At 38.5% G+C, this 25017-nt stretch overlaps 1 long non-coding RNA gene, 1 other non-coding gene and 1 pseudogene across 2 annotated transcripts; 1 reads left to right on the top strand and 2 right to left on the bottom strand.

Annotated features, from left to right (window-relative positions):
* Positions 1-9481: 9481 nt before the first annotated feature.
* Positions 9482-9588, top strand: LOC148297076 (small nucleolar RNA R71). Its single transcript, XR_015834182.1, has one exon. It is a non-coding gene; the product is annotated as a small nucleolar RNA R71 (small nucleolar RNA).
* A 5059-nt stretch (positions 9589-14647) lies between these two features.
* LOC110767790 (uncharacterized) lies at positions 14648-16252 on the bottom strand. Its single transcript, XR_015833596.1, has 3 exons — positions 15828-16252; positions 15551-15736; positions 14648-14986 (listed from the first exon to the last, which is right to left on the bottom strand). It is a non-coding gene; the product is annotated as an uncharacterized LOC110767790 (long non-coding RNA).
* An 886-nt stretch (positions 16253-17138) lies between these two features.
* LOC110767772 (protein ANTAGONIST OF LIKE HETEROCHROMATIN PROTEIN 1 pseudogene) lies at positions 17139-22299 on the bottom strand (annotated as a pseudogene).
* Positions 22300-25017: the final 2718 nt, after the last annotated feature.

Here is a 25017-nt window from a genome sequence, read left to right as displayed (position 1 = left end):
TCTTCGTTCCGATAATGGCGGAGAATTTCTCAACCATGATCTGAATCAGTTCTTTCAAGATCATGGCATCATACATCAACGCTCATGTCCTTACACTCCTCAACAGAATGGTGTGGCCGAACGAAAGAATCGCCACTTATTGGAAGTAGTTCGTGCCTCACTCTTTGGTGCAAATATGCCTAGGTCCTTTTGGGGAGAGGCCGTCCTCTCTGCAGCATACCTTATAAATCGGATTCCCTCCAGTATCCTCCAGTTCAAAACCCCCCTTGAAACACTCCACCACCATACCCAAATACCTCCCACCCAAAACCTGGAACCCCGCATTTTTGGTTGTGTGGTGTTTGTCTACTTACATGATCACCAACGCAGCAAATTGGATCCCCGCGCTGACAAGTGTGTTTTCATTGGTTATGCACCTCATCAGAAAGGTTACCGGTGTTATCATCCTCCTAGTCAGAAGGTTTATACTTCGATGGATGTTGTGTTCCGGGAACACGAGCTCTATTTTTCAGATGCACAGGAGGACACTTCTCAAATTTCAGATTTTTTCCCTTCAGCCGGTTTTCCAGATTCGTTCCAGACTCAAAACGACCGGTCGCCAACCTCTAGCGTCCGGTCGCTGTTGTTAATATTATGTTAACTCGCAATTGTACGGGGCAATTAGTAGTATAGCAAGACAAGTACGAGGTCGTACCCACGAAGACTGAGAAGTTAAAACTAGTTATGTACTTAGATTACCAAATTCAAGAAAGTAGGAGGTTATGTCTAAAACAGAATTTAAAACAAGAGTGGTTGTGATTGTTGAACAAAAGAAGCAAAATGAAATTGCAAACAAAAACAAGTAAACAAATGTAACAAAGAGTGGTTTTAAGAGTTGGAAAACAGATTTTTGAGACTAGGGCATTCGAATCACCATAACAATTCAATTCTGGGTTATAAAGATTCAAGTAACAAGTCTAATTCAGATTCAAAGATTGATTCTAGCTAAAGTATGATTAGGCCATGGTGTTTGGTCCTAACCTTGTGTTCCTAATTCCCTAATTTGATCATTTGTTGTCTAACCTAAAATTAAGCATTAGGAACCCATTAAGCATAGAAGAACATTTTAAACAACCAAGTATGTATCTAATCCCTGTTGTCGAATGTCCATACATACTCTTCCTATTCATAGTTCAATTCGAATTAAAGCATGGTGTATACTCTTAATTCAAACCAAGATAGTTAACAAACAAGTTCTAATGGTGATCAATCATTCAAACAAGCATGTTAACTTATAAGCATAATGAATAAGAACATGAATCATGAATCAAACTTGAAACTCCAAACTTATAAACCCAGAATATTCATGTTAGGTTACATCGAAGCCCTAGTTATGGATTTAGCTACTCATAATGGAAAAGAGACTTGAACAGAAATGAGAAAACATAATGAATACAATAAGAGTAGAAAAACCCTTTTTCTGAAGTTCTTGTGGTGTCCAAGGCTTCTCCAAGTGCTTCTCCACTTCTAATGCTTCTCCAAGAGCTTCCCCACTTCTAGAAAGATGTATGGAGGATATGGAGGTGATTTGGGATGAGTTTGAGTGAGTGGTGATGGCTAAGGAAGATGAAATTCGTAGGGAAATGGAAGAGAGGTTTGCTGGAGTTGTTTTGGTGATTGTTGGAGTGTTTGGGATTTTGAGAGTGTTTGAGGATGGTTGGAGTGAATTGTGGGGGTTGTGAATCTCAGGATTTGTTGTGTCTTGAATGTGGAATGGATGTGGTATTTATAGGGAGAGGGGAGTGACAAATCTGAATTCATTATGGCTAATGCATACAACACTTGCATTATAAAAGATGAATTGGTTGATGCACTTCACTAATGCATACAACACTTGCATTATAAAATCTGAATTGGTTGATGCACTTCACCAATAGATCCCACCAGCAGCCCTAGCTCATCTTCATGTCACCATGACCAAGCTTCCAACCAGAAATGATAGCTCATACCTAGCTCACCATGACCAAGCATCCAACCAGCACATGCTGAGGTCAGCATAACCAGCAACTTCAAGGGCTTACAACTTGGGCTTCTCTTAATCAAATTAGGACTTTAAGCACTCGAAATTGAAGTTCAGAATGTCTTCTTTCCAGCCATATGTCATTTGGGCCAATCCAAGGTCGGAGGAGGAAGTTAAGGCCAAAACAAATTGCTAACTCATTTTGCGCGCTGATAAAATCCATCCTGAGCATGGCTCTGTGTTTGCTAGGTAACAGACTCCATATTTATCCAATGGGGCTGAATTTTGGATATGTTATAGTACACACCCATTGGAACAACTTTCATGAAGAATGCTGCCTCATCCGAGCTGTGTAGGTTGCTGAAACAAAGCTTGCAATATGACCTACGGAACTGGACTGGCAGGGGGCTGTAGCCAAAATGAGTTTGTCTTTTAAGCTCTTCTTCCATTCATCCAAATTAGGCCTTAACATGCTTGAATTGCATGAATTATGCTCTCTTGCTCTATTGGCCTACAAAACACACAAAGGGAGGGAAATAACTTAGAATTATAGGAACTAAGCAAAAGAAGTAAGTAAATTGGGCATGTATATGTATGAAATTATGAGCTTAACACACCCCCAAACTTAGATTTTGCTAGTCCTCGAGCAAAACAAAAGAGAAACAAAGATAAAAACAAAACAAGAAGTTAACTAGACCACTTTCGTAGGTAACTCGATTGCATTGAGCGTATGCAACAAGCCTTTAAACCTCTAGGCATCCCTAGTAGGAGGAGTTGTGTCTCCTGAGGGTTTAACAGATACGATACCCACAAACGTTTTTCTAACTCTACAAAACAAAATGGTTAGAAAAACAACTTTGAAATCAACTAATGAAAATGAAAGAAAGTTTTAGTCATACCTCCAACACCATAGAGTTGCCAAGATAGGTCATCAATCAGTGTGTACAAGTGGAAGCTATAGCTCAAAGGCACACAGTTTCAAAGCAAGCACACTCAAACCTTGAATAGAGAACATGCTTCGACTCTAATTCTCACAGATAACACTCAATCACTCAGAACCTATGTTTTAATTCTCTCAAGAAAGCATAAGTGAGTGTATGAAATAGAAGCACAAATTTGGTTAGATCTCATGAAAGGAATTAAATACTAAGAATAGAGATACACACATACTTACCAGCACCCATGAATACATCCTCAAAGATCAGCTAGGTCTTTCACAATGTTGTAATGAAAGGCTAAGGTTTAGGGGAAATGGAAGAATTGGAAGGAAAAACAAATAACTTAAGAACATACCAAGGTTGCATGCTTCATTAATCTGCAAGGCATCATTGATTTAGATTGGCATGGCAGCAAACTTCATGGTATCTCCTGGCATATACTTTATTTTTCACACTTAGATCAAATCGAAACACTTTCATCTTCGTTGATTTGATCTGCATCTTCATTAACTTCATTGCACAGATTCACATCATCTTTATTTAGGTACATGGCTGCAACTTCCTTGCTTCAAACTTTATCTTGGCACACCTTGGTATATTTCTAAGCTATAGGGTATGGCTACAATAGGTCAAGTATCTCAGATTGAGATACAAAGGTAGGGAAATGATGAGGGTGATAGAAGAAAAGGCTTTAAGTGTTTGGCTTCAAGAGGGTTGATGGAACACACATATAGGTAGGGTGAAAAGAAAGCACATAGAATGGTTATGCACACATAGCCTAGCATCACTTCAATGAGTTCATTCATGAATGAGAGCAAGCACATGATATCTGCAAAAGAGAATCATCCTTAGTATTCAATCAAAATGGAATAATGAGATCAATTAGAGTGAATTGAAGAAAATAAGTATGGATGAGAAATAGAACACTTTAAACCCTCTCAAGAAAGCAATTAGGCTCGATATAGCTCACTAGGGTAGTCTCCACTATTTTCCTTCAAGAATTTGAGCGTGGTACTTTAGCCACCAGAATTCTAAGAGCAAAAGCTTTGTGAAGTGCAAAATTCTGATATGAAAACCTCAAATAGCAGCTCCATAGCATTGATTGTATGACATTCTTTTAAAAAAAAAAAAAAAAAAAAAAAAAAAAAAAAATTGTGACAAGAGAACGAAAATTGAAAACACAAATGGATAAGAAAATTGAAATTGAAAACCTTCCCCCCAGACCTGAATTGAACATTGTCCTCAATGTGAAAGCATACAAAAGATGATTGAGAACAAACAAATGATAAAGGGAAAAGTTTAGAAGAAGGTTTAGGAAAAATAAAAAATAAAAAAAATGAATATATAAGCAACTCATGGATGACCAGTTAAGGGCCTCAGAAAACACAGCCAGGGGATCCGGGAAGGTTGGAGGGGTCACAATGGTCCCGCTTAAAACCCAAACTTCTTAGACACCGAAGGTGTCGCCTAAAGAACTCCTAGACACTGTATTGACGGAAGTGCTCACTGGAGTTACCATAAGTTAGCTCATATGAAAAATCTTTTTAAATTTTTTTATTTTTTTATTTTTTTTAAATTTTTATAAAAAAAAAAAAAAACAGAAATTTAAAATAATAACAAGTAAAGAGAAAGGATTGAAATGCTCCCCCTTGATGCGATTAGGTCGATTGCTACCAAGCACCTTCTTCTTGAACACATGGGTTGCCTCCCAAGAAGCGCCTTAGTTACTGTCTTGGCAAGACATTGTGCAATCAGCTAAGTTGATGGTACGAAGGGAAGTTGATCTACCACATGGCCAGTTTGGATGCCAGCTGAAACTCCCTCATAGAATGGCTTTAAACGTTGTCCATTTACTTTGAAAGTCGAGCCATCTTTAGGGTTTTGAATCTCCACAGCTCCATAGGGAGAAACATTGACCACGGTGAATGGGCCTTGCCATCTAGACTTCAATTTTCCTGGAAAGAGACGCAAACGTGAGTTAAACAAAAGAACTGACATACCTTTGGAGAACTCTTTCCGTTGAATGTTTCTGTCATGGTAACTCTTGGTTCGTTCTTTGTAAAGCTTTGCATTCTCATAAGACTCATGTCTAATTTCTTCCAATTCATTCAGCTGAAACTTTCTTGCATGGCCTGCCTTGTCTAGATCAAAATTTAACTTCTTGATGGCCCAAAAAGCATTGTGTTCAAGCTCCATTGGCAGGTGACAAGCTTTCCCAAACACAAGACGATAAGGGCTCATTCCAATGGGAGTCTTATATGCTGTCCTATAAGCCCATAATGCATCATTGAGCTTGGCTGCCCAATCTTTCCTTGTATTGTTCACCACCTTCTCCAGGATGTGCTTAATTTCTCTATTGCTTATTTCCACTTGACCAGAAGTTTGCGGATGATATGGTGTAGAGACTCGATGGGTGATGTTGTACTTCTTCATGAGTGCTTCGAATGGCTTGTTACAGAAGTGGCTGCCTCCATCACTAATGACAGCCCTTGGAGTACCAAACCTTGTGAAAATATTATCCTTCAAGAACTTCAGCACCACCTTATAATCATTGGTTTTGGTGGCTATGGCTTCCACCCATTTAGACACATAATCAACAGCAACAAGTATGTAAGTATAACCAAAGGAAGATGGGAATGGTCCCATGAAATCAATACCCCACACATCGAAGAGCTCCACAACAAGTATGTTATTCAATGGCATTTCATTCCTGCGACTTATGTTCCCCATCCTTTGGCACCTATCACACTTAACACAAAAATTAAATGCATCTTTAAATAGAGTGGGCCAAAAGAAACCAGATTGCAGAATTTTAAGTGCTGTTTTCTTAGCTCCAAAGTGACCTCCACAGGCCAATTCGTGGCTATGCCTAAGTATGCTTTCTTGCTCTTCTTCTGGAACACATCTTCTGATGAGTTGATCCGGGCAATGCTTGAATAAGAAAGGTTCATCCCAGACATAATGTTTCACCATGGAAAAGAACTTCTTCTTGTCCTGAGAAGTTAGATCATTTCTAAGAACACCACAAGTAAGATAATTAACAAAATCAGCATACCATGGCTCTTTGACTTGGGCAGTATATAGTTGTTCATCAGGGAAAGTCTCATTCAAGGGTAGCATAGCTGCTCCTTTTTCTTCAACCACAATTCTGCTCAAATGATCAGCTACCACATTCTCACATCCCTTCTTATCTCGAATCTCCAAATCGAATTCTTGCAGCAAGAGAATCCATCTAATCAAGCGTGGTTTGGCATCCTTCTTAGTGAGCAAGTATCTAAGAGCTGCATGGTCAGAATAAACAATTACTTTAGAACCAACAAGGTAAGAACGAAATTTTTCTAAAGCAAAAACCACAGCAAGCAACTCCTTCTCTGTTGTGGAGTAGTTGATTTGAGCATCATTCAAGGTCCGGCTAGCATAATGAATCACATGGGGCAGCTTGTTCTTCTTTTGACCTAAAACTGCACCAATAGCAAAGTCAGAGGCATCACACATTATTTCAAATGGTAAAGACCAATCCGGAGCTATGATAATAGGGGCTGAAGTTAGCTCCCTCTTCAAGGTAGTAAAAGCTTCCATGCAAGCTTCATTAAACTCAAAAACAGCATCCTTAGCAAGGAGATTACACAATGGCCTTGTAATGCTTGAGAAATTTTTGATGAACCTTCTATAGAATCCAGCATGACCTAGAAAGCTTCTAATTCCTTTAACAGAGGTAGGGGGTGGAAGATTTGAGATGAGGTCGATCTTGGCTTTATCCACTTCGATTCCCTTGCTTGAAATCACATGGCCTAGCACAATGCCTTGTCTCACCATGAAGTGACACTTCTCCCAATTCAAAATCAGATTTGTTTCCTGGCATCTTTTAAGCACTAGAGACAAGTGGTGAAGACAATTATCAAAAGAGGAACCAAAAACTGAAAAATCATCCATAAATACCTCAATGAATCGTTCCACCATATCTGAAAAGATTGACATCATGCATCTTTGGAAAGTTGCTGGGGCATTGCACAAACCGAATGGCATCCTTCTATAAGAAAACGTACCAAATGGGCATGTGAATGTGGTTTTCTCTTGGTCTTCCGGAGCAATGGGAATTTGATTATAACCTGAAAAACCATCAAGAAAACAATAGTAAGCATGGCCAGATAAACGTTCAAGCATTTGATCAATAAAAGGCAAGGGGAAATGATCTTTTCTAGTGGATGTGTTCAACTTCCTGTAATCAATGCAAACTCTCCAACCAGTGACAGTTCGTGTAGGAACTAGCTCATTCTTCTCATTCTTCACAACGGTGATTCCGGACTTCTTTGGAACAACTTGCACAGGGCTCACCCACTTAGAATCTGAAATTGGGTAGATGATTCCTAAATCGAGTAGCTTTAAAACTTCAGCTCTAACCACCTCTTTCATGTTGGGATTTAGCCTCCTTTGGGCATCACGAGATGGTTTGCTGTCTTCTTCCATTAAAATCCGGTGCATGCACATGCTTGGACTAATTCCTTTGATGTCTGCTATGGTCCACCCAATGGCTGTTTTATGCTCTTTTAGAACTTTAATTAAGCTCTCTTCTTCATGTGAGGAGAGACCTGCAGCAATTATAACAGGGAGAGTTTCGTTAGCACCCAAATATGTATATTTAAGATTATTGGGAAGAGGTTTAAGTTCTAGCTTTGGTGGGATGACAATGGATGGCTCCAATTTCGTGGATGATGGTCCAAGAGGCTCGATTGGTGGCCTAAAGGATGGTGGGTATGGCGGAAACACTTCTAAGGCAGCCACCACTTCTTGGAACTCCGGTTCACAAAGATCTTCCTCTTCTTGTGTTAAGACAGCTTCTAGAGCATCATTAGACTTTCTCTGCAAAATTTTGGAAGAAACCTCATGATCCACAACATCAATTGAAAAGCAAGAATCAAGAGAGATAGAAGGTTGAGATAGAGCATTAAGCATTTTAAATTCAACAGTTTCACCCAAAACAGTCATGGAGAGAGTGCTATCTTTCACTTTGATGATTGTGTCTGCAGTGGCCATGAATGGCCTGCCTAGGAGAATGGGATCAACACGATCTCCATTTGGATTGTCTTCCATGTCCATCACTACAAAATCAGCAGGGAGAATTAGTGTATTAACTTGAACTAGAATATCTTCTACAATACCTTTTGGATATTTTATAGAATGATCAGCTAGTTCAAGTCGCATTGAAGTCTTCTTCATCCCTTCTAAGCCAAGCTCTTGATAAACTGAATATGGCAAAACATTGATGCTTGCTCCCAAGTCCAACATGGCTCTTCCAACCTTCTTGCCTCCAATGTTAATGGGAATGTCAAAGCTGCCAGGATCATCTAGTTTTGGTGGAAGCTTCCTTTGCAATACAGCACTTACATTCTGGTCGAGCTTTACTCCTTCATTTGGAGCGAAATTGAGCTTGTGAGTTTTCAAGTCCTTGATGAATTTTCCATATGCAGGAATCTGTTCAATAAGATCAAGCAAAGGCAAATTGATATTAACTTTACTCAAAATATCATAAATCTCTTTAAAAGCCTTATCTTGCTTTGCTTTCTTAAGACGGCCTGGAAATGGAATCTGTGGAACATATGGAGCGGGTGGCACGTATCTATCTTCTTGAAGATGTGGTGGCACAAATTTGTCATCCCTTTTATGCAATTGGAATTGATCGGATTTCTGAGAATCTGATTTGGCCTTAGGAGCAGATTGAGAAGTTTTGAGTTGTTCTCCTTCCGTGGCCATGGTCTCCTCGTCTTTATCTTCTACAATCACAACATCATTTGAAAGATTAGAATTATCTTTATTATCAATGATCTTACCTGATCTGAGCACATGAATGGCCTTGGCTTCTGGGTTCTTTGGATTGATCTCAGTTTGGCTTGGCCATTTCCCAGGCACTCTTTGAGTTATTTCAGCAGCTATTTGGCCTAATTGGACTTCCAATTTGGAGATGGCAGCTTGTGTAGTTTGCTGAAAATTGGATTGGTTGATTGCCATCTGCTTCACTATATCTTCCAATGATGATGATGATTGTTGTGGCCTTTGGAATGAAGGGGGATTTGCTTGATTCTGGGTATTTCTCCATGAAAAGTTTGGATGATTCCTCCAACCTGGATTATAACTTTGAGAGTATGGATCATTTCTTGGACCTTGGTTGTAGGAATTTACCAACTTAGCTTGTTCTTGCACAAATTCTGGATATCCAGCCCCAAGTGGACAAGCTGTGGTAGCATGGTCATGAGATTCACAAATGCTACACACTTCCTTCGGAGGGCTTCTTGAGTTTAATGCAAGAAGAGCATCTAGCTTTTGTTCCAGTTTTGAAATCTGCATACTAGAAGCATCATTAGAACCACTAATAACACGTTTACCTCTTGTATCCGTATGTTGGGTCTCCATTGCTATCTCCTCAAAGAGTTCGTACGTTTCTTCTGGAGTTTTGGTTTTAAAAGAACCACCTGCAAAATTGGTGACTATATTATGACTAGAAGGGGTTAGTCCTTTATAAAACATACGCATTTGAAGCTTCAATGGAATCCCATGATGAGGACATTGGTTGAGCAACCCATTGAATTTCTCCCATGCTTCACAAAACGATTCATCATCTTGCTGTGCAAATAACAAGATCTTGTCCCTAAGCATGTCGGTCTTTTGCGTGGAGAAGTATTTTTCCAGGAACTTCTTTTGAATGGCAGACCATGTAGTGAGTGAACCAGGCTTCAAAGAATTCAACCAATACTTCGCCTTATCCTTTAAAGTGTATGGAAACACTCTCATTCGAAGTTGATCTTCTGTCACACCTGTCAAGGGAAAAGAACTCACAACATTAAAAATATCCTTTATATGAGTCAATGGATCTTCATTAGGTAAACCATAAAAGGAAGGCAGCATATTAAGATGAGAAGATTTAAGCTCATAATTTCGAGCTACAGTGGGCAGCAAAATGCTTGAAGGAGATGCTGGAATTGTTGGGATATCAAGTTCTCCCATGAACTCAATGGCAGCCATCATTTCTTCTTCTTCTTGGTCTGAACTTGCTTCCGAATTTGAAAGTGAAGAACCGGGAAGTTCAGTGTGGAGAGCAAGACTTGTAAATGTAGCAAGAGCTTGCTCTTTTGCAGTTGACAACTCCCTTTCTAGACGATTCTGAATTTCAGAGGTCACTCGTCTGGGTTGCAATGATGGTCCTGCGTTCAAAGATCTAGAACGTTGGAACGAAGACCTCACTTGTTCAAGTAATGGCTTTTTAGACATAAACTACCTGAAACATAAAATTAGATTAATTAGAAACACTAAAAATAATAGGGTAACCTTGGGCACATAACCAGGGAAGAACTTTCGTTCAGTCCCCGGCAACGGCGCCAAAATTTGTTGTTAATATTATGTTAACTCGCAATTGTACGGGGCAATTAGTAGTATAGCAAGACAAGTACGAGGTCGTACCCACGAAGACTGAGAAGTTAAAACTAGTTATGTACTTAGATTACCAAATTCAAGAAAGTAGGAGGTTATGTCTAAAACAGAATTTAAAACAAGAGTGGTTGTGATTGTTGAACAAAAGAAGCAAAATGAAATTGCAAACAAAAACAAGTAAACAAATGTAACAAAGAGTGGTTTTAAGAGTTGGAAAACAGATTTTTGAGACTAGGGCATTCGAATCACCATAACAATTCAATTCTGGGTTATAAAGATTCAAGTAACAAGTCTAATTCAGATTCAAAGATTGATTCTAGCTAAAGTATGATTAGGCCATGGTGTTTGGTCCTAACCTTGTGTTCCTAATTCCCTAATTTGATCATTTGTTGTCTAACCTAAAATTAAGCATTAGGAACCCATTAAGCATAGAAGAACATTTTAAACAACCAAGTATGTATCTAATCCCTGTTGTCGAATGTCCATACATACTCTTCCTATTCATAGTTCAATTCGAATTAAAGCATGGTGTATACTCTTAATTCAAACCAAGATAGTTAACAAACAAGTTCTAATGGTGATCAATCATTCAAACAAGCATGTTAACTTATAAGCATAATGAATAAGAACATGAATCATGAATCAAACTTGAAACTCCAAACTTATAAACCCAGAATATTCATGTTAGGTTACATCGAAGCCCTAGTTATGGATTTAGCTACTCATAATGGAAAAGAGACTTGAACAGAAATGAGAAAACATAATGAATACAATAAGAGTAGAAAAACCCTTTTTCTGAAGTTCTTGTGGTGTCCAAGGCTTCTCCAAGTGCTTCTCCACTTCTAATGCTTCTCCAAGAGCTTCCCCACTTCTAGAAAGATGTATGGAGGATATGGAGGTGATTTGGGATGAGTTTGAGTGAGTGGTGATGGCTAAGGAAGATGAAATTCGTAGGGAAATGGAAGAGAGGTTTGCTGGAGTTGTTTTGGTGATTGTTGGAGTGTTTGGGATTTTGAGAGTGTTTGAGGATGGTTGGAGTGAATTGTGGGGGTTGTGAATCTCAGGATTTGTTGTGTCTTGAATGTGGAATGGATGTGGTATTTATAGGGAGAGGGGAGTGACAAATCTGAATTCATTATGGCTAATGCATACAACACTTGCATTATAAAAGATGAATTGGTTGATGCACTTCACTAATGCATACAACACTTGCATTATAAAATCTGAATTGGTTGATGCACTTCACCAATAGATCCCACCAGCAGCCCTAGCTCATCTTCATGTCACCATGACCAAGCTTCCAACCAGAAATGATAGCTCATACCTAGCTCACCATGACCAAGCATCCAACCAGCACATGCTGAGGTCAGCATAACCAGCAACTTCAAGGGCTTACAACTTGGGCTTCTCTTAATCAAATTAGGACTTTAAGCACTCGAAATTGAAGTTCAGAATGTCTTCTTTCCAGCCATATGTCATTTGGGCCAATCCAAGGTCGGAGGAGGAAGTTAAGGCCAAAACAAATTGCTAACTCATTTTGCGCGCTGATAAAATCCATCCTGAGCATGGCTCTGTGTTTGCTAGGTAACAGACTCCATATTTATCCAATGGGGCTGAATTTTGGATATGTTATAGTACACACCCATTGGAACAACTTTCATGAAGAATGCTGCCTCATCCGAGCTGTGTAGGTTGCTGAAACAAAGCTTGCAATATGACCTACGGAACTGGACTGGCAGGGGGCTGTAGCCAAAATGAGTTTGTCTTTTAAGCTCTTCTTCCATTCATCCAAATTAGGCCTTAACATGCTTGAATTGCATGAATTATGCTCTCTTGCTCTATTGGCCTACAAAACACACAAAGGGAGGGAAATAACTTAGAATTATAGGAACTAAGCAAAAGAAGTAAGTAAATTGGGCATGTATATGTATGAAATTATGAGCTTAACAGTCGCCCGACGAAAATGACCGGTCGCCAGGTGAAAACGACCGGTCGCAAACGACACTGCCTGAAAGCGACCGGTCGCAGGTATCTCACGACCGGTGGCCCCCCACGATAACGACTCTGCCTGAAAACGACCAGTCGCCTGACCCTCACGACCGGTCGCTCCCCCCAGTTTTTGCTGAAATTGTTCCGCTTCAGTCCGATCCCAGCCATCACACTCAGGAGGAGAGAATTGAAGAGTTTATGCCTGCTCCGAAAAATTCTTCAGCTCCAGTACCACACCAATCATCTGCTGAGGACGTCATTCAGGTACCTTCTCTACCTGAAACTGATAACATTAATGAAATAACTGATTGCATTTCAGAAGGCGCAGAGCCTACATATCAGATTCCAAAAAGGAAGAATCGTGGTAAACCCCCAGTACATTACGAAGCCGATATTAATGCAAAGGGGAAATATCCCATCAACAATTATGTATCTCTCACCAGATTATCTGAGTCACGGGTACACTTTGTGAAGCAATTAGCCGAAATACCTGTTCCCAACAGTGTAACTGAAGCACTAGAAGATCAAAAATGGAAAGAAGCCATGAATGAAGAAATGCAAGCTCTCCAGAAGAATGGCACATGGGAACTCGTGCCATTACCTCATGGAAAGAAGATAGTGGGATGCAGATGGATCTATACTGTGAAACTCAAGGCAGATGGATCTGTTGAAAGATATAAAGCTAGATTGGTGGCAAAGGGATACACACAGAGATATGGGATAGACTACCAAGAAACCTTTGCCCCAGTAGCCAAAATCAAAACTATCAGAATCCTCATGTCTCTAGCAGCAAATCTCGATTGGCCATTACATCAGTTTGATGTAAAGAATGCATTCTTACATGGAGACCTGGAAGAAGAAGTATATATGGACTTACCACCAGGATGTAACTTCACTCGTGACAAGGGAAATCAAGTTTGCAAGCTCAAAAAGTCATTGTATGGGTTAAAGCAGTCTCCCAGGGCATGGTTTGGTAGATTCACTAAATCCATGAAGTTTTTTGGATATACACAGAGTAATGCGGATCACACTTTGTTCCTGAAGCGTGATGGAAAGAAACTTACCGCACTAATTGTTTATGTGGATGATATAGTTGTGACTGGAAACGACACAGGAGAGCAATTGAAACTACAGAAGTATTTGTCTCAGGAATTTGAGATGAAGGATTTAGGTGATCTGAAGTACTTTCTTGGAATTGAAGTAGCAAGGTCCGCAAATGGTATATTTCTGTCACAGAGGAAATATGTATTGGATCTACTTGCTGAAACAGGATTGCTTGGATGTAAGCCTGCTGACACACCAATCGAGATGAATCACAAGTTGTGTGAAGACATGGATCAAGAACCAACCAATAAGGAACAGTACCAACGCCTTGTTGGAAGGTTGATATATTTAGCCCACACAAGACCAGATATTGCATATGCTGTGAGTGTGGTTAGTCAGTTTATGCATTCACCCAATGTGTCACATAGGAATGCAGTTGATCGGATCTTAAGATACTTAAAGTCAGCACCTGGGAAAGGATTAATGTTCTCAAAAAATAGAGATCTCGAAGTTGTGGGATATACAGATGCTGATTGAGCTGGCTCTATTACTGATAGACGCTCTACTTCAGGTTACTTCACGTTTGTGGGAGGTAACCTAGTCACTTGGCGGAGTAAGAAACAAAATGTAGTTTCTCGGTCTAGTGCTGAAGCAGAGTATCGAGGAATGGCTCACGGAGTTTGTGAATTACTATGGATCAGAAGATTGTTGACAGAATTGGGTTTCAAGCCAAAAAAACCAATGGAGTTACATTGTGATAACAAGTCAGCCATCGATATTGCTCATAATCCAGTTCAACATGATCGAACTAAACATGTTGAGGTGGATAGACATTTTATCAAGGAAAAAATTGAGAAGAAGATCATTCGCCTACCATTCGTAAAATCAGAAGATCAATTGGCAGATATCTTAACCAAAGCTGTTTGTGGAAGAGTATTTCATGACTCACTTACCAAGTTGGGCATTGGTGACGTATATGCACCAACTTGAGGAGGAGTGTTGAAGTGAGTCTCCTAATTAATCAAGGAGATTTATTTCCTTGATTAATTAAGGGATTTACTTTCCTATTTTATATAATTGATAAATCTTTGTATAATTAGGAGATACTTTCCTAATTCTTTCCTGTATCTAATTCCTTGTATAGCACTCTTGTAAACTCTTTATATATACCTCCTTATGGAGAAGAATAAATTATCTGAACATATTGAAAACCCGTATTCATATTTTAGCAATATTGACTATGGTGCCATTGCAGCTGGGTGAGATGGAATGTTGAATTAGAAGCCTTAGATCTTCTGTGAGTAGTTGCTGCACCATTCTCAAAGTCCACATGAACAAACTCACTGACAGCATAGTCACTCAGGCGAGCTCCTGCATCACTATTTATTTTCTTGAAACTAGTATTTCTTTTCTTGGTAACATCTGAAGCGGAGCAGGTTGTCTTTCAATGGCATTTGATGACCCACTGACAGTGTTTTCTCCGTGATTTATTTGTTTTGTATGGGGTTGACATGCAACCAGCCATTATAGCTTTTAAATCAGTCAAGTCCCAACTACAACGATGCCTTCATCAAGTCCTCTCCAACCAGTGTGCCTACAAATGAAACAAAATACATCAGAGAAGATTAAAGGATTTCTGGAAAGCAGTTTCTATGATCACAAATAATCATAAGAACACAATCAATTCTTTCTTCATGATACTGTTTCAGTAATTTATGGCTCAAACACTAGGCCAGTTAACCAACTTAACACTTGGAAATTATTAGAATCAAAAGAATGACACACAGAGGTCTCTATGTTTAATGAGTATGGTGGCACTATCAGAAAGCACCTTGGTTAGAAGCGACTGGTAACTTGAAGCACTACACTAGTTATTCAATCAATTTGTAGACGAAAATTTGTGCAATCATCATAAAAATCAAATGTCTGATTCAAACCTTCACAAACAAAGTGGGATGTCTCTTTCCCAATCCCATAGATAAGCCACTTATCTATCTTAAGCCCCAAATCTTTAGTTCTTGCTCACTAGAACATAAACGTGACCAGAAAACAAAAAGATAGTACAACCACCTCAAGAACAACTCAACAAAACCTTAGCCCTATTATCTATCTTAGGCCCCAAATCTTTAGTTCTTACTCAGGTTTAATTAATTAGTACCTTTCTCTTAAGTAGTTGGTATTTGCAAAGTAAATGGGAGCATCAATCTCAAGTACGAGAATTCCAGGAACATTGCATTGGGATACTGCTCAACATTTCTGTAAACCATGGAATTCGGAAGGTTTCCTTGAACAAAGTCCTTGGCCTTGCCACAAACGAAAGTACCCTGATCACATATATTGCAACCTACACAGAAGAAAAAAGAAATATTAGTTCTAATGCGTTGTTTTAAGTTGTTAGATCTAGTGTTACCGTCACACACAATAATGATACGTACCGCTAAGACTAGTCCAATTTCAATGCTGCCAAAAACGATGCCGATATAGGCACTCATGCAGACAACAAAGTCAAACTTGTCAACCTTCCAGAAGTGAATTGCGGCTTCATAGTCTATGACAACAAGCAAAGCCCGACTATGTGTTTCAGTGTTTGTATATTCCCCAAGTCTGATTCAGTCAGGATTTCCAACTACTCATCCAAGTTAGGCCGAACCAAATTCCTAACAATTACATACTTACTTTTACAGGCTAAAATCTCTATTGCTCCCTCTAGTAATAAATTTTCGACCACATCTTTCTCTTTTCAGGATGCAAAACAGATAATCAAAAGCCAATTTTCGTATAGCGGCCATCAGAAATTGAAGCGAGTTCATAATTTAGCTAAAGTCAAGAGAAAGAAAAAAAAAAAAAAAAAAAAAAAAAAAAAAAAGGACCCGCCTAGACCCGCCTAGCGCCTAGGTCGATTTTTCCAACAGCCTAACTGAACAAAAGCACAGTTTATAGGTTTTGAGCTCTAATTATGAACATCATTACCGAATTTAACATTACAGAACAAAATCCACCACATGTTCTAGATTTATGTGCGTCATAGATTTTCCAAAATAAGCAAAATATAAAGATAATTTAGTTAAAACTACAAGTAATATGAATGTATTCCACTAAAAAGCAGGAAGCAGAGTAATTGGAGACTGAGCTTAATGAAAAGAAAAACCTTGGGTAAAAGAAACTATCCCACTAGTCAGAGTCTGCGGAATTTAGGCTCGACTGGAACCAAGCTTAAGTTTTTCTTCAATTTCCTATCTTTCTTGCTTTTCTTTGATTTCTTAGGAGGCGCCATGAGAGCTCAAATGAGAAATTGCCCACCTCTTTTTCGGCCTTGAACTTGAAGACTTTGATGGGAAGTGATTCAGTGAAGCGAGCCAGGCATGGAGGGAAATGTAAAGCTTGTATAGCCATTTTTGGCCTTTTTTTTAAATTAAAAAAAATAGTATAGCCGTACGGCTATCCTATTTAAATATTATATTTATATGGTATAGCCGCGCGGCTGTACTCTTTAAATATAATATATTTAAAAGGTATCGCCGCGCAGCTATACTAGCATCCTTTTTTTCCCCCCTTGATTTTCGTTCATCAGGGCTATATACAAGATCAGTTGGCTGCCTATATTATTCCATCTGTCATCTCTTTGAAGGAGTGTACAACAGCACTTGAGAAGCATGTGCTTGCAAACGCCATATGAAAAGTAAGCTGGTTTCTATCTACATTGGGGATAAGCAGAAGAGACACCATAGAGGCTGGTGGTCGAAAGCTTGAGTTGTGGGAAACCACTGACCAGGATGCCAGCATTGATTTGATGGTTGGCAAGGGCCAGAAGGTGGACGCTGTACCAACTGACCACAGTCAGACTGAAGCAGTAAAGGAACACAAGAATAAATATTCCTCTTCAGAATCATTGGTTGAGAAGGAATTGGGCGTGGACAAATTAGAGATCTTACAGAGCCCAGTCAAGAAGGCAACAAGAGAAGGATTCTAGAAAGACATGATTCTGATGTACAAAAGTTGACAAACCTTCAAATAACCATGGAAGACCTGAAGAGGAAGGTGGAGATTACTGAAAAGAGCAAAAAGGGCAAAGGTATTGAATTTGAAAACGTGAAGGGGCAGTTGGAAGAAGCTGACGAGGCCATCTCTAAGTTGTAATATATCTCCACTGTCAATTCGTATATTGTGAAGTAAACAACATACCAAGATGATGCTCGGAAGTTTCTGCTTATCAGGTCTCCACATGATCTTGTTAAGGATTCTCCAAGTGCTCTTTAACTGCGAGAATGCCGTTACTGCAAGTGACCTTGCAGCCCCATGCACGGTATTGAAAGCGGAAATGGAAGCTGGGAGGCCATTGCTTTCATAAGGAGTTATGAGCCAGGGAAGCAGAGGATCGCCAACCCCACCAAGTATTCTCTAATCTCTACTCCTCCGGATAAAGTTCTAACATTTTCATTCAAACGCTGCCCACCTTCACAGAGCTTGAAAAATCCTAAACACTTTAAAAGTCTAGACATCGTCATGCCCCCAGGCCAACCAGTTACAATGTCTAGAAACCTCATCTCATGGTCAACGATCCCCTGCAAGAACATGCTGTAGTTGTCCTCCAGGTCACACCAATCGTCTGATGTTTGAACGGTAGGAAGGGTCATAATGATGTGTGTACCATCTATGGCTCCACAACAATTGGGCAATCCAAAGGCTTCTTCAATTTTGGACTTTATTTCTTCCATTCTGTTGGAATCAGGCCACTTGAGATTGTGCTTGGCACGTTCTTCCAATGCTTCAATGAATCTCCAAGTCCAAGTCACCTGAGAAACTGTGGATGGCCTACCCCGAAGGCAGCTCCCACTGATACTTGAGACTCACGGCTATACCCTATTTATATTTAATTTTTAACGAGTATAGCCGAGCGGCTATAATATTTTTAATTAATTTTTTTATTTTAAAAGCGTATAGCCGAACGGCTATACCCTTTTTTATATTTAATTTTTGACGAGCCGCTCGGCGATACTTTTTTATTATTTTTTTGTTCTTTAAGCCTATAGCCGAGCGGCTATACTATTTTTTTTATTTTTAAAGACTATAGCCGCACGGCTATACCCTTTTTTAATTTAATTTTAACGAGTATATCCGCGCGGCTATACGATTTTTATTGTTTTTTAATTTTAAAGAGTATAGCCGCGCGGCGATCCTGTTTTTTAATTTAATTTTTTTAACGAGTATAGCCGGTCGGCTATACTCTTTAAATATACAGTTTTTTTTTATTTTTAGATTATTTTAGGGTTTGGGGCTAATATACCACTTTAGCCCATTCGGCTGGAGTTATTTCTTCAATAATTTGGGGCAAGAATAAAAAATGAATTTTATTTATAAGAAATAATAGGAGTTTAACCCATAAATACAACAACAAAAGGGATCCACCAACATTTTGTGGATCAAAGAATGTTGAATTTCTGAGTATGAAATTGCTTGAATGCGTTTTGAATCTAAATGTCCATGTCCTAAAAAAAGTCTTCTTGGTATTTACTCTTTTTAACCCCTTTCTTCTAGGGTTAGAGTATGAGAAATATATATGGGAGAGGGAAAGAGACTCAACTCACAACTACTACTTAAAGAAGGAAATATATATTTAAACAGTATAGCTGCGCGGTTATACTTTGTAAATCTATTTGAATATTTACTGATATACACCTTTAAGGTCTAATGTATTGATACTTTTTTAAAACTATCTATAACTATACACCTACAATAGTTGCTGTACGTTGAATATTCCTCTTTTGCTTAGCGAGTTAGCAAGTTCAACATTCATGCATGGCATCATCCATAAGGAAGAATCCCCATCAAACGAAAAACCCTGAAAAGTACCCAAAAGATCTGAGAAGAGGCTAGGAGTTGAAAACTCTACTTTCTTAAGGAACAAATCATCCGAGTCAAAGAGTAATTGTTAAAAATAAATAATTAGATAAACAAAACTTCACCTTTTTCAGAAACAATTTGTGTACCATTTAAGTTCAAGTGCTGCACATTGTCCTTACAGACAAAAATATATATGGCTAAATTCCAAAGTGGCCCTTCTAACAACACTTTAATGAGTAAGTCCTAATTTCTCATGCTTTAGGGGTCTCCGAAGGTCTGATTAACTCACATCCAACCCTTCTTCAAGCCAGATAAATCTACATAAATAAGACAAAAGAAGAGCTTCTCTTGGAGGACAAGGGAAAAAAAACAAAACAAGATAAACAATGCAGGAAATAAGCATGGACTACCAACATTCAAGGGTGCTCAGCATCCCCGATTAACATCTCTAACTAATCAACTGCTATGCTAGCTATAGAATGTAATAATATAAACAAGGTAGAATGCTCAATTCGCACTAGCACTCGTCTTTTATTCTAGGCAAGTACTACTACTAAGAAGTCAGAATTGTAACTACTAAGAAGAATACCTGCACGACCATTTGCAGAGGATGCTGCAAGTAATTGAGCTTGAAATCCACCCACTATTAGCACATATATCTATCATGGCCTGGATGATTCGTATACTTTGATCCAATACTGACTTCAAGTCTATGACATAATCACTTATTGGTAATTCTAACTGTGAGAAATGTGCTTGAATGCAGAATTCATGCATGGTAAGAGAATAAAACGATGAGAGAACTAAAAAGGAAAACAACATGAAGTTTTTATTCGAAAAACATATAGTTGAAGACAACTCTGACCTGGATATTCAAAACCCCAAACAACCTGATTCCTAGTATTAATATTTGAGGCAAATATTCAGAAAGTAATATGATTTGTGTTTATTGATTGTTAGGTGGGCGGATTGTGATGAACATCTACTCCCATCTTTCTTGTAGAATCTGAGCAACTGTTGATTATAAAGGGAGAAAAGCATGTAATCTGATTCACATATTTCTTTCTTTCCATTTTTTATTCTATATAGTCATGTGTGACCAAAACCATCATTTGCAATATATCTGTGATTGATATTGGAAAATCAACATATCTCTTTGTTTTCCCATCATAATATTCTGTTCCCTACAAGAGAATCAACACTTACGTAAATTTGTCCTGAAGAACAGCTGCTACAATATACTCCTGCTAGAAACCTTTGTAAATATAGGAACCAAATGAAAAAGATACCGCACAAATTTTGCCTTACCTTAATAATGAACAGATGATGACCTGGAAGGTTTACACCCCATGCCAATGTGCTGGTACAAACCAATACCTATAATTTAATACATATGCCTAATCAGTATATCGAGTAAGAAAATGATCCTTTTATATTCTCTTTTCCTAATGTGTTTTTCAGGAAAGACTTATGCTTACTGAGGTAAAACAGAAATGCCTGAATCTTGTTGTTTGCAAAAAGCTCCTCAACTAGAGATCTATCTTTGTCATTCAGACCGGCATGGTGTAATCCAATGCCAAACTGCAAGGTGTGCCTCAGGTTAAAGAACCATCTGCTGGGCTTCTTCTGGCATACTAAGAAACTGCCTTGGATGTTCATCTGACGTTGCCAACTTCAATAACAGAAAAAGCACAAAAAAAAAAAATCGAATCAACAAAGCATCCAAAACCGAAGAAAAAAAAATCAGAGCTTGAGTTGAGAGAGAGGCTCAAGACGAGTATTTGAATTTTGAAGATTGGACTGCGAGTGCAAGCTTCGTGTTCCTTTCTCTGTCTCTTCATTTCACTCGGGCACCACATTCCTGTGCGAGTACAAGCTTCGTCTTTCTTCATTTGGAAAAGAAAAAAATAAGGACGCCCAGACCCGCCCAGGCCGCCTAGAACCGCCCAGGCCGTCTAGGGCCGCCTAGAACTGCCTAGGCCGCCTAGATCCGCCTAGGTGCCGCCTAGATCAGCCCAGGCCGCCTAACTCCCTTATAGCATCAGAGTTGTTATCTTACTGGAGATTTCAATATCTGAATGACATTTGATGGTTTTCATAGAGATAGTCCAGTCCAATCCAATCAACGCAGCAGTTGAAACGAAAGAAAAAAAATCGAAGCTTGAGTTGATTGAGAGAGAGGCTCAAGACTGAGTCTTTGAAGCTTGTAAGCGAAATGGCTGTGTGACTGCGAGTGCAAGCTTCATGATTGTTTCGAATGAATTTAAAGAGCATAGCCGAGCGGCTATACCTTTAAAATATTCGGATATATTCAAAGAGTGTCGCCGCTTTAAAATAATATAGGCTTTTTATCACAAAACGTCCCTGACGTTTGCGAAACTATCAGATTGCATCCTTAAAAGTTTTTTTGTATCACTTATGGTCCCTAACGTTAATATAGGTGCTCTTATATAGTCCCTCTGTCAAAAAAATTGTTAAATCCAGGGATATAATTGTCATATCAATCCAAAATTATAAAATATATATATTTTTTTTATTTCTTTCCCTTCTCTCTTTCTTTCTTCTTCTTCTTTCTCCCTTTCTTTTCTTCTTCTTCTCTCTTCGCTAGATTCTTCTTCTTTAAGCCTGGTGAGCGCATTGCCCTTGGCGCCTTTGGTGGGAATTGGAGAAATGTATGGAGGTGATTGAGGAAGAATCAGCTGCAACAAAAAGTGGGTCGTCGATTGCTGACCCATCAACCGTATTGAACTCAGAGAGCATGCTCTGAACCCAGCCAGAGAGATCAGATGGGTTGTAGTGGACTGCATCAGAAAGCTGAGAAATCCCATCTTCCTGAGCAGAGCCCATGACCATCTCCAGCTGCTCGAGCTATTCCGCCACCTCTGCCATGTCTGAGGCCCGAACCTTGTAACCCAAAACGGCAAGCAACTCATCAATGCCGCCGCCGCCATCTTGGTCTTGTTCCCAAATTTTGGCCTTGCCATTCAGCACTGAGGATGTGGACGACGAGTATTCGCCCTTGGAACTATTTTGATCCGTGCAGGTATCGCGGTGATCTCTCTTCATTTTTATTTTTATTTTAGTTTGATTGTTGTGAGGAAGAAGAAACAAAGAAAGAAGAAGCACTGAGAGATATAAACCAAACCACAACCACTAGGGTCTGAACATGCTATCAGGCAGAGAGCAAGAAGAATATTGAGAGATATAAACCAAACCACAACCACGGATATGTTTTTTCTCATATATATAACCTATTAGGCGGAGAGAAAGAATAAGAAGAAAGAAGAAGAATCAGGCGGTGGCGGAGAGAAAGAAGAAGAAGAAAAGAAAGGGAGAAAGAAGAAGAAGAAAGAAAGAGAGAAGGGAAAGAAATTAAAAAAATATATTTTTTATAATTTTGGATTGATTTGACGATTATATCCCTAGATTTAACAGTTTTTTTGACAGAGGGACTATTTAAGAACACCTATATTAACGTTAGGGACCATAAGTGAGACCAAAAAACTTTAAGGATGCAATATGATAGTTTCGCAAACGTCAGGGATGTTTTGTGATAAAAGGCCAATAATATATTTAAATAGTATAGCCGTTCGGCTATACTCTTTAAATATACAATTTTGTCATGTTATTTTAGGGTTTACGGCTAAAATACCACTTTGGCTAATTAGGATAGAGTTATTTATTTAATTATTTTATTTATACCAGTGATATTGGGGAATGAGAATTTAAATTCTTTCAAATACCTCTACAACCCTGCTCTTCTGCTATGAGATATATCAGTTCGCGTTATATTCTCTGCAAATGAAAAATTGGATACAAAATAGTCTAATGAGACAACGAAGAAAAGAGTTTTGAAATAAATTTGAAGATTTACAACCAAATTCCATTAGGTCACGTGTCACATGTAAAATAAGATGCCTTATCCACAACACTTTAAGCTCTGCTTATTGTATCTCAAGTTTTGCCAATTGAAGTTGAAAACTATGCATGCAACTTAGCATCTAGAAAAATGTGTGACCAATTTATTAATAAAAAAAATTTAAAAAAAAACTCAAAAGCATTGTTAAGCACCAAATCAAGTTTAACTCAAGCTTCTTACTGTTTGTAATGGGGATGTGCAACCATGCTCATTACAAGCATCTCATTCAATTATTATAAGGCCATGTTCTAGGACTAACTCAATTAAATAGAATCGGTAACAGCAAAACACTCACCTCGATCCATTGACTGAAATAGGCATGAAGTGCCCACAAGGAGTTGTGACAGGTACATATTAAACATAGTGTGCAATCAAAGTCATCACTGCGTTCTACTTTTCTATGGCTTCTCCTTCCTGTAAAATTAGCTTGTATTCTCTCTAAATTATGAAAACATTCCTAAAGAGGATTGCTACAAAATACCATAAAAAGATGAAATAATATAACATTTTAGAATTTCACAGTGCTATGCCACTTGCTACAGAATACCACACTAATTATTGTTGAAGGTGTCTTCCCCTACAGTGCTATGCCACTTGTACAGTCAAAATATTTAAATAAATAAAAAAGTGTAGTTGCAGAAATGGTTGGAAAGACTTGAGGGAAAGCAGAGAAGAGGAAGACTGAATATAACAAGAACATGCAGGTTTGCAAATTGCAAATTGCAATGCAACAAGCGAATTGCTGAGGGAGGCAATGGAGCTCAAAGTACTAGGTGTATACATACAGAAACTTTATCTAACTATACTTGATGGTCCTGGACATGTTCAAAAGCTTTAAAATACAATCACACACATGTTATTTGTTCAGATCGTCAGAGTGACTCAACCATGTGTTTGATAAAAAAAATAGAAAATTTGTTTAATCATCGCATATCCTTGAATACATAACCCAACATCCATAATGCAATTACAACATAAAACCCCATCACTGTTGCTATTTCTAGTCATGACTCATGAGGAGGCACATACAAATTACTATACAATGCAAAGCTCAGTATATAACTGGGGTGGTTGATATCTGATCATACTGGTATCAGTCTCAGTTCTTCTTCTTGAACCCAATAATTACATAGAGAAACTCAACTTAGGCCAAGAGCCAGTCGTACAGCCCAATACTCATTTTTATAAATCTTTAGTTGAGTAAGAGGGTGAGAGAGTTAACACCTGTAGAAAATAATTTTCAAGTTGATTAAATGGATAGTCGGTGAGTACAAGAAAGAAAATATATGACTAAACTGAAGGACTTTTTTTTTCTACCTTTTTAAGCTGAAATTGACTTGTGCGATACATGCTTAACAACGTATACAAGCACGCACGCACATACACATACACTCATAATTATGCATATATAATATATGTAGTGGGTTATTTTTAAGAAGATCCGATGAAATCAAGAAATTGGAACAACAATACACAGAAAACTAACATCAGGCCTGTGCAAATATGGATGTTGAGGCCCTGCATATACAAGTAGGAAAAAAAAATCCATATAGAAACAAAATTTTCTGACACGGGAGGAACACCTTCGGAAAGAGCTTCCCATAAAAATTTCTTTAGTCACTCTTCCAAATCACAAAGCTGATAAATTGATTTTCCAATTTCAATGCTCGGTTAATTCTCATGTGAATGAGGGAGGGAGAAAAGAACTGTGATTTTGGGGAAAGGGCTAAAGCTTGGGTTTTTACAATCCAAAATTTGATGGAAGTCTCTAAGTCGTGGAAGTTGTTAATAATTAATATTCAATTCAATTTTGGTTTTGGTTTTGGTTTTGGGGCCTTGCATGTGGCGTTGTGGGGTGATATTTA

This window comes from Prunus avium, chromosome 2, assembly GCF_965620075.1.
Source record: "Prunus avium chromosome 2, drPruAviu1.hap1.1, whole genome shotgun sequence".
Classification (NCBI taxonomy): Eukaryota; Viridiplantae; Streptophyta; class Magnoliopsida; order Rosales; family Rosaceae; genus Prunus; species Prunus avium.
Note: the sequence above shows the minus strand (reverse complement) of the source record. Positions and strands in the feature narration are given on the sequence as shown.